Genomic DNA, 17,593 nt, shown 5'->3' with positions numbered 1-17,593 from the left:
AGACCACTGTGTGCTCTGAATAATTCTCCTTTAAGACAGAGGCCCAGATTTTTAAGGCATTGGGCAGGATCAGGCAAGATCTGTAGACTTGGGATAACCCACAGCCCCACCTCTTTCCTCTCTTTGGGGCCAGAACCTGGCTGACCCTCAGTGGAAGGCGCAAGCTTTCAATTCTGCAGGAGCAAATTTAAGGTACCTGACCAGCTACCCTCCTTACAGCCTCCAAGTTCAGCAGTGGGGTGGCTCAGACCCTAAGACTAAAGGTTTTATTTATAAATCCAAAAGTTTTAATTTTTATCAAAAAGTCACCCACACACACAGAGTTTAAATAAGTTCCACAGGTTTTTTAAATATAAAATTAACTCACTCCCATTTCCCCACCGCAGAGAGGAAACCACTTTGACTTCTGTTAGCTGATTTATTTTGACATTTATATTCATGTTTCTAGATGGCATGCTTGTTTCACTACTTTTTGAATTTTTCTTTTTTTTTGGTTACTAATTGACTGATTTTGTAACAGCTTTATTGAGATGTAATTCACATACACAGTTCACCCATTTAACAGGCACAATTCAGTGGTTGTCAGTGTATCCACAGTTATCTAACCATCACTACATCAATTTTAGAGCATTTTCATCACCTCAAAAAGAAAGCCTGTGCCCTTTATCTGTTATCTTCTGCCTTTGGCCCCTGCTAATCTACTTTCTGTCTCTATGGATTTGCCTATTCTGGACATTTAATATAAACCAGTCATATAGTACATGGTCTTTTGTGACTGGCTGCTTTCACTTAGCGTAATTTTCTCAAGGTTTATCTAAGTTATAGCAGGTATTAGTTCTTCATTCCTTTTCATGGATGAATAATATTCCATCGTCTAGATATACCAGTGTTTGCTTATCCATTCATCAGTTGATGGACGTTTGAGTTGTTTCTACCTTTTGGATAGTATAAATGATACCGCTCTGGAGATCTGTGTGCAAGCTTTTGTGTGGACGTATACTCTTCTTTCTCTTGGGTATGCTGGATTATAGAGTAACTTTATGTTTAACCTTTTGAGGAACTGCCAGGCCATTTCCTACAATGGCTGCACCGTTTTACATTCCCACCAGCAATATATGAGAGTTCCAGTTTCTCCATATTTTAACCCACATTGGAGTTATTCTCTTTTTGTTTATAGTCATCCTAGTGAGTGTGAAATGGTATCTAATGTGGTTTTGATTTGATGGCTAATGATGCTGATTATATTTTCGTGTATTTTTAGCCATAGGTATGTCTTCTTTGGAGAAATGTCTATCAGATCTTTTGACCATTTTTAATTTGGATTACTTGGCTTTTTATTGTGAGGTGTAAGAGTTCCTTCTATACACACGTTCCCTGTCAGACATGTGATTCGCAAACATTTTCTCCCATTCTGTGGGTTTTCTTTTCACGATCTCGATTGTATCTTTTGAAGCACAAAGGTTTTAAATTTTGATGTGGTTCAACTTAGCTAATTTTTTTTTTCTTTTGTGACTTGTGCTTTCGGTGCTACATGCAAGAACCTGTGGCCAAATCCAAGGTCATGAAGTTTTATCCCTCTGTTTTCTTCTAAGAGCTTCATAATTTTGGAGCTTACATTTACATCTTCGATCCATTTTGAGTTGACTTTTGTGTACGGTGTAAGGTAAGGGTCAAACTTCATGCATGCGGCTATCCAGTTACCCCAGCATCATTTGTTGATGAGACTGTCCTTTCTCCGTTGAATGGTCTTGGTATCCTTGTCAAAAATCAATTGACCGTAGTTGTATGGCTTTATTTCTGGACCCTGAATTCTATTCCATTGACCTATGTGTCTATCCTTATGCCGGTACAACTTTCTATACCTTTGGATTAAGTTTTAAAATTGGGAAATGTGATTCCTCCAATTTTGTTTTTCTTTTTCAACACTGTTTTGACTATTTGGTGTTCCTTGCAATTATATATAAATTTTGGGACTGCAATTTTCATTTCTATAAAAAATACCATTGGAATTGCATTGATAGGCATTGTGTTGACTCTATAGGTCGGTATGGGGAGTATATTTATATTAACAATATAAGTTTGATAATCCATGAACATAGGATGTCTTTTGATTTGTTTAGGTCCTTTTTTTTTTTTTGAGACAGGGTCTCCCTTCATTGCCCAAGCTGGAGTACAGTGGTGCAATCACAGCTCACTGCAGCCTTGACTTCCCAGGCTCAAGTGATTCTCCTACTTCAGCTTTCAGAGTAGCAGGGACTACAGGCAGCCACCACTATGTTGGCCAAATTTTTGTATTTTTTACATAGAGATGAGATTTCCCCATGTTGCCCAGGCTGGTCTTGAACTCCTAGGCTCAAGCAATCCACCTGCCTTTGTCTCCCAAAGTGCTGGGATTATAGGTGTGTGTCACCGTGCCTGGCCCATTTAGGTGTTATTTCATTTTTGTCAACATTTTGTACTTTTTAAAGTATAAGTTTTATACTTCTTTAGCTAACCTTTTCCTAAATACTTTATTCTTTTTGATGCTAATGCCAGAGGAACTGTTTTCTTAATTTCATTTTCAAATTGTTGATTGCAAATGTAAAGAAATACAATTGATTTTTGTATATTGATTTTTTCATTTACTGCTGAACTTGTTCATTCGTTTTAATAGTTTTTCATGGATTCTGATCCCTTAGGATTTTCTAGGTACATGATGATGTCATTCTTCAATAAATATATTTTACTTCTTTCTTTTTCTTGACTAATTTTCATGGCTAGAATATCCAATACAATGTTAAATCAAAGTGGTGAGCATGGATAGTCTTGTCTTGTCCCTGATCTTAGGGGAAGAGCATTCAGTATTTCACCACTGAGTATGTTAGCTGTGGGTTTTTCACATGTGCCCATTATTAGATTCCTTGACACTTCTAATGTATTCAGTGTTTTTAGCATGAGTGTTGGATTTTGTCAAATTCTTTTTCTGTGTTTATTGAGATAATAATGTGATTTAAAAAAATCGATCAGCTGGGTGTGGTGGCTCATGCCTGTAATCCCAGTCAGGAGTTTGAGACCAGCCTGGCCAACATAAATTAGTTCTGGCCAGAACATAATAGTTCTTCATTCTTTCTGATGAGTGAAACTCCATCTCTGTTAAAAATACAAAAACTTAACTGAGCATGGTGGCACACACCTGTAATCCCAGCTGCTTGGGAGGCTGAGGCAGGAGAATTGCTTGAACCTGGGAGGTGGAGGTTGCAGTGAGCCAAGATTGTGCCATTGCACTCCAGCCTGGGTGACAGAGCAAGACTCCATCTCAAAAAAAAAAAATCTATCAATGTGGCATGTTACATCAATTTATTTTCAGGTGTTAAACCAAATTTGCATTCTGGGGATAAATCCCATTTGGTCATGGTATATAATTCTTTGAATATGTTGCTAGATTTGGTTTGCTAGCATTTCGTTGAGGATTTTGCGTCTTATTCATAAGATATACAGTTTTTTTGCAATACGTTTGTCTGGATTTGGTATGAGAGTAATATTGGGAATGTCTTTATTTCTCCTTCCTTTTGGCAAGATAGTTTTTTAGGATGCAGTATTATTGGTTGACAACTGTTATCTTTAAGTGCTTTGAATATGTTATCCCACTGCCTCTGGCCACCATTGTTTTGAATAAGAAGTCAGTTGTTAATCTGAGTGATGATTCCTTTTTTTTTCTCTTGTTGCTTTTGAGTTTTTTTTCTTCTCTTTGGTTTTCAGAATTTTTACTACTTTGCATTAATTCTACTTGGAGTTTTTGAGTTTCGTAAGTCTGTACATTAAAGTTTAAAAAAATCAAATTCAGAAAGTTTTTTGACATTATTTCTTTGAACTTTTCCCTATGTCTTTCTTTGCTTCCTCTCTTTCTGTCACTCCCTTTATTCATATGTTGATCACTTAATGGTGTTCCACACTTCTCTGAGACTCTGCCCATTTTTTTTCAGTTTCTGTTCTTTAGATTGCATAATCTCTGTCAATCTATCTTCCAGTCTGCTAATTTTTATTTTTGCCAGTTCAAATCTAGTGTTGAGCCCTTTAAGTGAATTTTTCATTTCATTTATTGTACTTTCAGGCTCCAGAATTTCTATTTCAGAAAAATAATTTCCATCTCTTTATTTATACTCTCTATTTGATGAGGCTTTATTATCATACCTTCCTTTACTGCTTTAAGCATGCTTTTCTTTAGCACTTTGAAAATATTTATAATTATTACTTTGATTTTTTAATTATTATTATACTTTAATTCTGGGATACATGTAAAGAACATGCAGGTTTGTTACATAGGTCTACGTGTGCCATAGTTGTTTGCTGCAGCCATCATCCCGTCATCTACATTAGGTATTTCTCCTAATGCTATCCTTCCCCTAGCCCCCACCCCCCAACTTTGAATTCTTTGTCTGTTAAATCTGACATGTGGTCATTCTCACAGGCAGCTTCTGTTGCCTGATTTTTTTTTTTTTATGTGTGTCAAACTTTCTTGCTTTTATGCTTGGCTCATAGTTTCTTCTGTTGGAAATTGGACCCTTAAAATAATATATTGTAGCAATTCTGGCCTCCTTTTCAGGTATAGTTTTTGAAATCATTGTTTGAGATCTGCTCTGACCCCAGGAGGGCTCTTATTAGCTCTTTCATTCCCTAGTTCTTTCTGGCAAACGATTCAGTAGTCTAGCTTTTCTGCCAAATGAATCTAACAGTCTCCTCTCAATTGTTTTCTCCAATACCTCGATTGCCTTTGAGAGTGCTCTTAGGCTTTCCCCATGTGCTGTTGCAAATGAAGTCAGTTCTTTTGAGACAAGCTTCAGAACTCTCTGTTTCATGATCTGCCTCTCTCCATGGGTGAAATATCTGGAGCTAGGGATGGAGGCAATGGCATGCTTCTCTCTCAGTAAGACCCTTACTTTAGGAGTGGGTGCTTATTGGAGTGTGGGCTGGCTGTAACCTCTGGTCTTCTCAGCTTGCCTCTCCTGGGGTGGAACTTCTGCTTTATGAATGAGCCAGGGTGAGAGTAGTTGGGGTCCCAGGATTTATCAGCTTGCCACACCCAAGTTAGAGAGACCATGTCACTGGTGGGGGCCAGGAAGAAGGGAGCCCCTATCTCTCAGCTGCATTCACCTAAAACTTAGCATCTGCAACAGTAAGCTTGGACAGGATGAGAAATGCTTATGTCCTGTTCCTCCTGAGAAGATACTGTAGGGTTCCAACCTGGAGTTAAAAGGAGAAGGAGCCCCCTGTTATTGGCTGGACCCATCCGGAGTGGAGTTTTCATAGTGCTGCGATGGGATGAGGAAGGGAGGGAGTAGATCACGGTTCAAAGGTCACAGACTCTTGCTATTCTTATGGAGTGTTCGTAGGTTTTCCTGAATAAACATTTCTTTATTTGCTGTATGCTCTTAGGACCATTTCCAGGGACTTTAAATAGTGTTTTAAAAATAATTTCCAGCAGTTTCACAAGAGAACAAATCTGCAGAGAGCCTCACATTTCCATGACAGAAGCGGAACTCTAGCTGTTTGACTTTGCACTAGGGAAGATGATGATTTAGCTCTTTGCTCTCCTTCCAATTCTTATCTTGCTCTCTCCATTCTCCTATCCTTCCAATAATGCTATAATTTCTTTTCTTTCTCTGTGCAAGTTTTTGTTTTCCCTGGAGTTACTAGTTGCCTTTCGAAAAGGTATATTTGTTTGCTTGTACTTGTAACTAATTAAGTACACCAAACTCCTGACCAATAGTGTAAATTTTCTCTCAAGACAATTAGATGCATCAAGTTTTCTATGATTTCATCCTCTCAGTGAAGTCTTCCAGAGCCTTATGACCTGCTTAAGGCTGGACTGGTTGCTTTTTACACCTGGCACACTGGTGTCATCCTAGGCTCTCTCTTCATTGTTAACCTGGTTCCTGTCTCTCTCTTGTATTGAATGTTCAATTTCCAGTATCCCATATCTTCCTCTTTCTTGTTTTCTTCCCTTGTTTGGTGGAGCATATCCTCCAGTACTTCCTGAGAAAAGATACATGGAATGTTGATTTTTTGAGACTTTGGACATCTGAAAATGTCTTTCTTCTTTTCCCATCCTTTACTGGGTTTTAGGCTAGGTATAGAATTCTGGGCTGGAAATTATTTTCCTTCAGAATTTGAAGGCTTTACTCTACTGTCTTCTGGCTTTCACTCTTGGTATCAGAAGGAAGCTGTTCTCTATTCCTAATCTTTTAAGTTTAGAAGTTTAGAGAATCTTCTCTTAGTTCCCAGGGTAGTGACAATTCACAATAATGTGCCTTGGTGTGTCTATTTAATGGTGAAAATAGACACATTCTTGTCTATTTTCACTTACTGTCCTGGGCCTTCTGTGAGTTCTTGAAATCTAGAAAGCTGTTCTTTGGGTCTGTGAAATTATCTTGAATGATTTCATTGATGATTCCCTTTCCTCTACTTTAAAAAAATTCTTTCTGGAAGATGAAACTTGGAAAATCCTAATTTAAAGATACTTCTCTTCCAGTTTCTGCATCTGTCACTCTAAAGAGCTCAATCCTGTCTTCCAACTTTCCCTTTTTAATTTCTGCCATTGTATTTTCAATTTTTAAAAGCTCGTTTATTTTGTTCTCTGCCTTTTTAAAATTAGAATCCTATTTTAATTTCATGCATGTCTTTTGTTGTCTCTCTGATGATATTAGGGAGGTTCTTTACCCCCTCTCCTTGGTATTTTCCATTATCTTCGAGTTGGTGTTTTCTTTGTGTTTTTTTCTTTATCTTTCAGATTAGAGGCTTTCTTCTGATGTCTAGCAAACCTCAGTTATCCTGCATGTATTTTAAAATAGGAGAGTCTGGGCTGATCAGAAGCTCTGAGTACGTGAGTGCATCTTGTGGGCTGTGGGCTTCCTTGTAGGATGATGTGACTTGGCTGTTTAATTGGAAAACCTTCAGTGTTGACATCTCTAGCGTTTCTCATGGTCCCCAGAGAAGACTCTTCCAATGGTCTATGTGGAGGATATCAGTCTGGCTGCCAATGTTCCAAGAGCAGAGTGGTTTGTCATGGTTGGGGTCTTGGCATCCAGACTGCATGGAAACTGTGGCGTGAATAGAGTGCCACTGCATGCACTGGGCCTGGTATCCCCCAGTCTAGAGGAGCCTAGTCTGGGGCAATGACAGCTTCTTAAACAGCATTTCAAAGACTCCTCTTCATTTTAACTTCTCCTTCACCTCAGCTTCCAGAGGTAATTGGTGTTGCCAAGCCCTGAGCCTTTGGGGACTTTTCTTTCTGATGCATTTTGCTCAATCATTCGTTTTCAAGCTCCTGAAATTTTGATGTTATTGTCCCCTCTCCTCTTCTCCCATCCTGTGGGCTCGTTCCTTCAGATATTTAAAGAAATCTCATTACCGCTATTTGAGCACCCAAGGGATGATGTCAGCATGGCCGTGGCTGTGCATGCTCAAGCTGCCATCTTTATGTGGACACCCTCTCTTCTCACTGACTTCCCCATCCCGGCCCAGCAGCTCCATGCTTCCAGTTGCTCGGGTCAAAACTCTGGTGCCATCCTTGACTCATCTCTTTCTTTTATACCTCACATTCAATCCCTCAGCAAATGTAGTGAACTCTACGTTCGAAATATATTCAGAATTCGTCACCTCCACCCAGGACCAAGCCTCCATTGTCTCTCACCTGGATGTCACAATAGCCTCCTCACCGGCCTCCCTCTTTCTGTCTTTGTATTTAGCGCGGTAGCGTGTTCTGTCATACTGTCACTCCTCTTCCTAAAGCTCCCCTGTGGCTCCTGTTTTACTCTGAATGAGAGCCCAAATCCCAGTGAAGGCCAAGGCCCTGTGTGATCCTGCTTTACACACCTTCCCAGGCACCCTGGCTTCCTGGCCACCTCGCTGCACATAGGCAAGGTCCCCCACTCTTCCCTTTACCTGGAACACTCTTCCTCCAGATATCTGTGGGGCTCACTTCCTCATCTCCTTCAGGACACTTGTGATGCATCCTTGACCCTTCCATCTAAAGGTAAAACCCCCCTCACTCTGGGCCTCCCTGCCTTCCTTATCCTACTTCATCTTTCTCTACAGCAACTCTGGGCATTAGACATATTTATGCTTCCTTTTAAAGTTATTTATAGTTGATCTCCCCTCTTGAGGGCATGGATTTTAGCTTATTTTGTTCTCTGTGGTGTCCCCAGCACCTAGAACATTGCTTGGCATGCCCATAGTAGGTGTTCAACAAATGTGTGTTGCCTGCTGGCATGAATGAATGAGTGCTTGGCCTTCGTCCAGGTTCTGGAACTGACGTGGTTCCAGCCAGGAGCTCTGGGTCTGCAGCCCTCCCCTTAATTAACTAATTAATCCATGTTTCCATCCATGCATTATTACTATTGTTTTGAGGATTAAAATCACACAGCTAGAAAGTGGAAGATGAGGGATTTGGCTAAAGCCCAGGCCGCTGCCCAGGGTGTTGAAAGCAGGCCCTTTGCAAGGCCCAAGGAATAAGACTCAGTTCTCTGACTTGGGGTCAGAAATTAGAACAGAACCAGGCAGCCCTTGCTCCTAAGCTTCCCCTTGCTGGAAGGGCAGTCCCTTGAGAAAACCCTGCAAGGTCCCGCTCCAGGATACTACCTCAGGGAAGTCCCCCAGGACCAGGGCACAGTCAGCTGTTGCTTGCATGCTGTGTCAGAGCCATGAGTGTCCTTCCAGCAGGGACAATCAATCAGGTTTCTTGCAAATGGCCTCTGCTCTCTGTCCACCCTTAACTGTGAACTACTCCAGGACAGGGATGGTGTCTTGTTCAGCTCAATGTCCCAAGAGCCCATGCACAGCTTACAGCCCAGGAGGCTCTAGAGGAGCAGATGATACAGACCAGGGGAGTGGCTTATGTATGGGCTTGAATGGGGAATCAAGCTCTGCCACCCGCCAGCTGTGGGACCTGTGGAAGCTCCTCCATGCTGCAGGTCTCAATTTGCTTATCTAAATAATGGAGGAAAAAGACAGTCCCTTTTTCCATGAGGATCCAAAGAGATACTGAGTGTGATCATTTGCACAGTGCCCGGTGCAGAGTAGGCATGCAACAAAAATGGCTGTGACTCCGAGCCAGCCCTCCCGGCCCTGGCTCATTCCTTTGGGCTCCCCAGCAGTGGGTGCTTCCGCCTGACTTCCTCCTGGTGCCCTGGGCAGCTGGCTGAGCTCCTGGTCCAGCAGCTTGGTCCTCTGCCACTTAGGGATTGGTCTAGCTGCGCTCAGCGTTAGTCTCTAAACAGCCTGGCTCTGACACATCGTGTCCTTGCCTGCTGGCCAAGCTGGGGACAGTCATCACTGGGGGAACTGAGGCCTCCTTGGTGCAGCCATGGGGCAGTGGGCATCAGGTGAAGAACAGCACTTGGGGTACCTGCAAGAAAGAGATATGGCAGGAGGTAAAGGCTGGCGGGGTGACAGGGCAAGGCTGTCAAGGGGAAGATGAGGGCTAATTGGGGGCCTGCCCTGAGGATTTGGGGGAAGTCTGTCTTTTTGTTGCATCTTTACAAAGTCAGAAAGAGTTTTTTTGTAATCAAGGCACACTGATTTCCAACGCTAGGTCCTCTTTGGCAGATTGCCAGCTCCAGCTAAAGTCAGGGTGGGAGGAGCCCCTCCAGTTCTTTCCTTGAAGTCTTGAGATTTGGGGCTGGAGGCCTGGCGTGGTGTTCTGGCCTGATAGACACCCCAATAGTACTTATCTCCTGCATTGTCGTTAATTGCTCAACCCCTGACTTCCCTCCAAGAGGCCGCCGGAGTTGGATTTGTTCAGCTTTGCGCCCTGCTTGCATCCAGCACAGTGCCTGCTGCATGAGTATAATGATAATACTCATAGTCATCTTTTAATGAGCACTTACACCAACCCTGAGGTAGGTGCTATCATTAGTCCAGTTTTTGAATGAAGAAACAGGCTGAGAGAGGTAAAGGGCTGTGGTCATGGTCACACCATTAGAGGTGGCACAGCTGAGATGTGACCTCTCCAAGCTTGCTTGTGTTCTGAACTCTGTGACCTTCTGCCATACTGAGCGAGAGTTTGCTGAATGACTGACAGTGATGACCTGTGGTGATGTGTGGTTGGGTCAACAGTAAAATATTTGAGCAGCTCACTTCTGCCAGCCACAGCTTTTGTCAGAGACAGGAAGGGAGAGTGTGACCTGGGCCAACCCATGGTGGTTGGGCTCAGACTTGGAGACCTTTCAAAGACTCAATGAGAAGGTGGGGACTAGAATGCCCAGGGTCTTCTGCAGCCTCCTTTTTTGAATGCTAGAGTGTGGTCTTCAAGGCAAAGTGTTCTGACATCTGTTTGAGCTCTTCCCATAGTGGAGAAGCCATCCTTTTCAGGGATAGATAACATTATTAGAAAACTCCTCCTCGGCGGGCGTGGTGGCGCATGCCTGTAATACCAGCATTTTGGCAGGTCGAGGCCGGAGGATCACCTGAGGTTGGGAATTTGAGACCAGTCTGGCCAACATGGTGAAACCCTGTCTCTACTGAAAATACAAAATTAGCTGGGTATGGTGGTGGACACCTGTAGTCCCAGCTACTCGGGAGACTGAGGCAGGAGAATGGATTGAACCCCGGGGGGTGGAGGTTGCAGTGAGCCGAGATCACACCACTGCGTTCTAGCCCAGGTGACAGAGCAAGACTCCATCTCAGAAAAAAAAGAAAAAAAGAAAACTCATCCTCCTTTCCAGTCCTTATGTTCTTGCTTGGTTCTTGTTTCTCCCTTGGGGTCCTGTAGATTGAGTGGGGTTTACATATTTGTTGAATGAATAATATAAAGATACCATTTTGAACCTTGGGGGCGTTTAATACAAATGAATATCCTATCCTCGCCCCCTGCCACCGAGTTTTCCCTATTGTTAACCTCGTACATGACCACAGTACATTTGTTCAGACTCAGAAACCAGCGTTGGCACCTCACCGTTAACTAAATTCCATTATTTGGATATTTCCAGTCTTTCCACGAATGTTTTCTGCTCCAAGATTCAATCCAAGGTCCCACCTCACATTTAGTCTTCATGTCTCCTTAGCATCCCCTGGTCTGTGACAGTTTTTCAGTCTTTCCTTGGTTTTCCTGAACTTGACAGTTTTGAGGAGGATGGGCCAGGTGTGTTGTAGAGTGTCCCTCAGTTAGGGTTTGTCTGATGTTTTCTCCTGACTAGACTGGGCTTATGGGCTGTTGGAAAGTGCATCACAGGGGTGGAGCACAGTCTCCTATTGTACTGGAGGTGCGTGGTATCACACGACATCACCAGTGATGTCAACCTTGACTGCTTGATTAATGAAGGTGGTGTTGGCCAATTCTCTCCACTGTCAAGTTAAAGTTCTAACATTGAAGTATATAACATGTACCAAATCCTATTATCGGCCTTAGCTCATATAACCCTGACAACCACCTCGGGAAGAAGACACTCTTACCATGTCCATTTCATGGTTGCGGAAACTGAGGAATGAAAAGTCAAAGTCACTTGTCCAAGTTGATATAGCTGGTCAATCTTCATCCCAGCAACCTGGCTGTAGGGCCCGTGTTTAGCCACTGTTCTGTATGTCTGCCCTGGTGAAAGCACGCTCATTGGCCACCTGGATTCCTGCAAGAGTCCCCTCTTTGTCTCCCCTGTGTCCTCATTTCCTGCCCATCTCCCCTTGATCACTCTGCCCCAGGCACACCGGCTGATCACAGCAAACTATTTGTGCCTAATTACACCAAATTGCATTATATTTTTACTGCTTTCCCCAAGGGCATCTGATTTCTCTCTGTTTATTTCTTTTGGGTCAATCAGGCCACTAAGATACTTGAATGTAAAAAGATGCTGTTTACATACATGCCTCCAGGCCAGGTGCACTGCCGCCCAGGGCCTTTGCACATGCTTCCACTTTGTTCAGAATGCTCTATATCATCTAGGTGGTTTGCTTGGTTCGTTTCTCCTCCCTTGGGCCTTTGCTGAAATGTTATCTTCTCAGCAAAGCCTTCCTTGATCATTTTCTTTAAAATCTCCACCCCTGTCTCCCAGTACTCTCCAGCCCCCCACCCCTTATTTTTTTCATAGCACTTACCAACCCCTGAACATTTTCTCTCTTTAACTTATTTCTTGACTGTCTGTCTTCCTTAACTAGAATGTAAACCCCATGAGGACAGAGATTTTGGTCTTCTTCACAGCTGTGTCCCCAGTGCCTGGAATAGTGTCTGGCACAGAGTAGGTGTCCTGTAACATTTTGGGTTAATGCCCTGAACTTGCTTGTCTCCAGGATTCCTCAACTGTTGTGCACTTGATGAGAAATCCCGAAGACAGAATCCCATGGCATGCCATGAGAGACCTCCTCAGGCTGGCCCGGGCTCATTTATCAGCACCCTTTGAACTGGGTCATTTGACAGATTACAGGTCTTCTTCATTATCTAGTCCCACAGTCCTGACACGTAAGCTCCAGCAGGAAAGGAAGTGGGGCTGCTTTGTTCACTTTTGTGAACAAAATACATTTAATCAATACATTGCCTTGTACACATGAAGTGCTCAAAAGATGTTTGTTGGAAAAACCATTGAAAAGGGCCAGCAGTGAATGACATGATCTTCTCTAAAGAAATCTACAAACCATCTCATTTCCTTAGGGTTTTTACCAATTGCCATAGATCCTTTCTCGAGGGCAGCACAGATAGGAACGTAACCTTGGCTTTGGGAACATAACAAAATTTCTCTGTGCATGCACACACACACATGCACACATACATACATACACACACACAAGCGCACACACACTCAAGCACACACAAGTACACACATACATGCACGCACAAAAGCACACACACAAGCACACACAAGCATACACACACAAGCACACAAATGCACACACACACGCACAAAGGAATGAACAGAGAGAAATCAGCTGATGCTCCTGGGGAATGCAGTGAAAATATTATGCAATTTAATGTAATTAGACACAAATCGTTTGCTCTGATCAGAGACTCTAGGGAAACGGTGGTGAGTCTGGTGGAGTGTCGGCGGGAGTTAAGAACCACAGATCCTCCTCCCACCCCAGTGGAGGTCACGTGGAAAACTGGGGCTCCAGATGCCTCTGAAACCAATACTTGTCGGTGCCCTCTACATGCCAGGAGCTTTACACCAAAACACCTCATTTCATCCTCACCATGGGCATTTCTTTTGCAGCAGAGGAAACTGAGGCTCATGAAGGTACAATGAGTTGCCAATATTGTAGAGCTGGCCCATGGGAGAGCTGGACCGTGGACATGGCCTGTCTGACTTCTCCCTGTCCACCCCTCTAGCTCCTTCTCTGGCCTTAGCCTGAGCTTCCCTCTCCTGGGCTGGGGCCTGTGCTCATATGTGGAAGAAGTTAGCAAGTTCAGATCATGCCTGGGGACAGGGGGATGGACTCCATGACCTCTCAGGCACTTCTCATGTTTTCCTCTTTCCCCAGAATCCCTTCTGGGTCTTTTATTCCTCCGTCAGATGCCTCAAGATGGCCACATGGGAGGCCCTGTGCCATGGTGTGAGCTGTGACCACAGCCAGAGTGGCTGCATCAGATAGAGGCCAGGGAAGCAGGAGGACAGGTGGGTGAGAAGCCATGGAGAAACACATTCTGGATTTGTGCATGTCAGCCTTGGTTCTGGGAATGAAATGCCTTTTAATTTCATCATCTGCTTTTCTTTTTTCCCTCTGTGATGCTGTCTGGTGCCAGGAGGCCCTTGGCCACAGGATGCGTGTTTAACTAATCCAATAAAGCCTTTTATTTGTCTCTTGCTTGCTCCCTGGAGCTCCGCTGGCCTGGGAGACATTATCTCATTCACACTTCTCGCTTATGTGCAGGGTAGGGTGTGGTTGTCCCAGTGGCTGGGAAAGGCAAAGGCCAGGGAGGCCTGCCCTGGGTGACCTGCTCAAAGGAGTGACAGATGGTGCCTGGGGCAGCATCCTGAGACCTAGGCACTGGTCCCAGCTCTGCCACCAGCTTTTAGTTGGACCTTGGGCAATCCTTGGACGTGTTGGATCTTCTGTGTTCACAGTTTTTCTTCTGTAAAGTGGCATGATTAGACTAGGTCAATGGGTTATATCTATACATCTATCTATTTTTTTTTTTTTTTTTTTTTTCAGAAAAATCCAATTTCTTTAAGTGGATATTGGCTACAGAAGTCTCATCTTGGACAGCTCTGCCACTGCTTTCTGCCCTCTGTGATTTTAAAGATGACAGGTTTGTTTCTGCCTCGGGGCCTCTGCACTGGTCTTTTCTTTTTCATGATTATTCTTTCCCTAGAATTCTCTGTGCATCACTGGCTCTCATCTTGCCATTCAGGGGTCAGCTCAGATGGTGCTTTTTCAGGGAGGCTTCCCCAGCCAGACCATCTAATGGTAACTGAGCACTCCACCGAATTCTGTTTCTTATCCCATCCAATTGTGTCCTCAGCACTCAACACTTTTTGAGATTTTCTTGCGTCATTATTTATTAATATGTTTCTTGTCTGTTTTCCCCAATAGCTTGCAAGTTTCATGAGCCTAGAGGTTTAGCTTCTTTGTTCACTCTCTTATTGATAGAAGCTGATACAGTAAAGGTGCTCAGTAAACAGCTAATGAATAGATGCGTGCATGAATGAATGAATGACCATCTAAGACAGATCAAGGTGAGCCTGCTTTGAGTTGGAGCAGGTATAGAGGGCTGTGACCCTGCTGGCTGGACCACCTCTCAGGATCACCCTCCTCCTACAGTCTTTAAGGCCCCCCTCCCACCAGGGTGTCACAAAGCCAAGTTTGAAAACCACTGCATTGAAAAACTACCTTTTGGGTACCATGCTCACTACCTGGGTGATGGGATCAATCATACCCAAACCTCAGCATCACACAACATACTCATAACAAACCCACACAGGTACAACTTGAATCTAAAATAAAAATTGAAATTTAAAAAAAACCCCACAAAACCACTATTGGGAGGCCGGGCATTAGGATCACCTGAGGTTGGGAGTTCAAGACCAGCTTGGCCAACTTGGAGAAACCCTGTCTCTACTAAAAATACAAAATTAGCTGGGTGTGGTGGCACATGCCTGTAATCCCAGCTACTCGGGATTACAGAATCGCTTGAACCTGGGAGGCAGAGGTTGTCGTGAGCTGAGATCACACCACTGCACTCCATCCTAGGCTGGGCAACAAGAGCAAAACTCGTCTCATACAAAATAAAACAAAACAAAAACCACTGGACTTCATTACTTTAGACTCCTCGCAGCTCTGACAACCCATAGCTAATTCTAAAAACAGTGGTACAGCCAGGAAGCTCCAGGGTTTCAGAGAAGGGCAAGTTCAATAATGATTCCAGTAGTCTCCGAGGAGGTAGGTGGCCTTTAAACTGGTTTGGAGATTTAGAGATGGTGCAAAGAGCCCTCGAGGAGGAAGAGAGGAGAAGCAAAGTTTTGGGAGGGCAGGAATTTGGGGCTATTTCAGACAACCATTAGGAGTCAGGGGAAATTGAGTGTTGGAAAAGGCCAGATATCTGGGGGCCTTGGATGCCCAGGTGAGACCACGTGCCTGATGGGCAGCACATGGGAGCAGGCATTGATGCTTTGGGCAGAGCGGTGAAGTCACCAGGGTCTTGCATTTGGGCAATGAGGTGGAGAGGGCAGGAGTGGAGGCTGAGTGATAACGAGGGCTGAATCAAGGCAGTGGGGATGGCATCAAGGATGGGATCCAGGCGAGAAAGAAACGAAGAATGGAGCTGATTGAGCAGCGAATTAATGTGGAGGGGAAGGAAGAGAAAGAGTCTGAGGTAGCACTGAGGTTTCCTACCCAGCTTGGGGGACGGTGTCCTTGTTCAGGAGTTTTGAGTGACTGTCATCAGGGATGGTCGGGGAGGGGTGGGCTTGCAGACAGGAAGCTCCCCCAGCCCCAGGCAGGGAGGGTGAGTCTTCCCAACTCAGCCACGTCCCACTTCAGGCTGCCTGGGTAAAGAGGAGCTTTCACAGGCCAGGTGTGGTGGCTCATACCTGTAATCCCAGCACTTTGGGAGGCCGAGGTGGGTGGATCACCTGAGTTCGAGACCAGCCTGACTGACATGGAGAAACCCTGTCTCTACTGAAAGTGCAAAAATTAGCCAGACATGATGGTGCATGTCTGTAATCCCAGCTATTTGGGAGGCTGAGGCAGGAGAACTGCTTGAACCCGGGAGGTGGAGGTTGCAGTAAGCCAAGGTCATGCCATTGCACTCCATTTTGGGCAACAAGAGCAAAACTCTGTTTCAAAAGAGAGAGAGAGGAGCTTTCGCTAAGGGCCAGGAGGTCCTCCAATTTCACCCCCTCCTAAGGGCCCCTAGATTTATGTGCTAATGGTCACACAGGAGCCTTGGCAGAGAGCAGGGATGTGTCAGGGACGAATCATCCTCACTGCAGAGAACAAGGCACAGTGTCATGAACTGCACCAGGGATGCCTGGGCCAGTGGAGCTACCCCTGACTCTGAGGCCTGGCATGTGCTGGGGCACATCTGTGATGTTCTGTGTTTCCAAGGAATCAGGATGAGGCTTTCATCTGCTCACTCCGCAGGTTACCCCCACTGGCCGTGTTCCAACACAGGCCCCGAGTGCTCCTTCATACTTGCAGTTCAGATAGAAAACCAGTTCCCAGGAAGAATCAATACAAGAGGGAGAGAAGAATTTAAGGGCCTGCTCTAGCTCTCCAGGGGCATGTTTCAGGATTTGGAGGTTCACGCTTGGAGAGACTGACAGAAATGGAGGGTAGCCTTTGGATATCTGGGGTGTGTTCTGGACCTTGGGGAAAGATTCTGGAATCTGGTGACAGATTTTGGAATTCCAGGCTTCTTCCAGTGCTCTGGGTTCTGTTTCAGAATTCTCAAGGATACAACACCAGAGTGTATTCTAGCTTTCTGAGACATATTTTAGAACTCTTGGGGGCCTGCTGGAGTCCTGGGCTGGCTCCCCATTATTCACCTCCTTGGGCTTGTCTTGTCAGCTGTGATCTGCTGGTACACACAGTTACAGGGAGGCAGTTGCTATGGCAACAGTAACCATGAGGTGTATCAACTCCCAGAATTTACCCTGAGCCTGTGACATTTTAGCTGGTGAAGAATCGCAATTAGCTCCCTAGAGTCTGATGAACAGGGATTCCTGCCAACCCTTACCCCCAACCTTAAATAACCTCCTTTAGACCCACAGATTCTGGCTGTCCAATTCTCCCTTGGGCAAATGAATATTCAAAAGCAGCCAAAAAGCATATTCAAATCTTATAAACTTCCACCTGCCTCACTCCATTTAAATGCAACTGCGTCTTCGGTTTTGCCCCATTTATCTGCCAGGAAAGTGAAGGGTAATTCCAGGAGTTGAGAATAAATGCTTTTCCCAAGTTGCTTTAACATCCTAAGTGGGGTAAGGGAGGGGTGAGGCTGGGCTCCTCTCTCCTATAAATCAGGCCCCTCAGACAAGTCTCATAGAACCCTGAAATGCTGGAGTGAATCTGCTGGAACTGTGGACCAGGGAGGGGAAGTGACAACAGGTACGTTCAGAGTCAGGTCTGGGCTCTCCTCCTCTTCTCCCCAGTGGTGGTTTTCTTAGCAGGAGGGCAGGGTCCCTGCTGCCAGCTT

At 44.6% G+C, this 17,593-nt stretch overlaps 1 long non-coding RNA gene across 1 annotated transcript in view; it reads left to right on the top strand.

The window, feature by feature from the left end:
- The window catches only part of LOC118155357 (uncharacterized), a 55,613-nt gene that overhangs the window by 2,338 nt on the left and 35,682 nt on the right, over window positions 1-17,593 (top strand). The window contains exons 3-4 of the long non-coding RNA XR_004745779.3: window positions 13,438-13,571; window positions 14,110-14,206. This is a non-coding gene — a long non-coding RNA (uncharacterized LOC118155357). The remainder of the gene's footprint in view (window positions 1-13,437; window positions 13,572-14,109; window positions 14,207-17,593) is intronic.

Source organism: Callithrix jacchus, chromosome 7 (genome assembly GCF_049354715.1).
Source record: "Callithrix jacchus isolate 240 chromosome 7, calJac240_pri, whole genome shotgun sequence".
Classification (NCBI taxonomy): Eukaryota; Metazoa; Chordata; class Mammalia; order Primates; family Cebidae; genus Callithrix; species Callithrix jacchus.
Note: the sequence above shows the minus strand (reverse complement) of the source record. Positions and strands in the feature narration are given on the sequence as shown.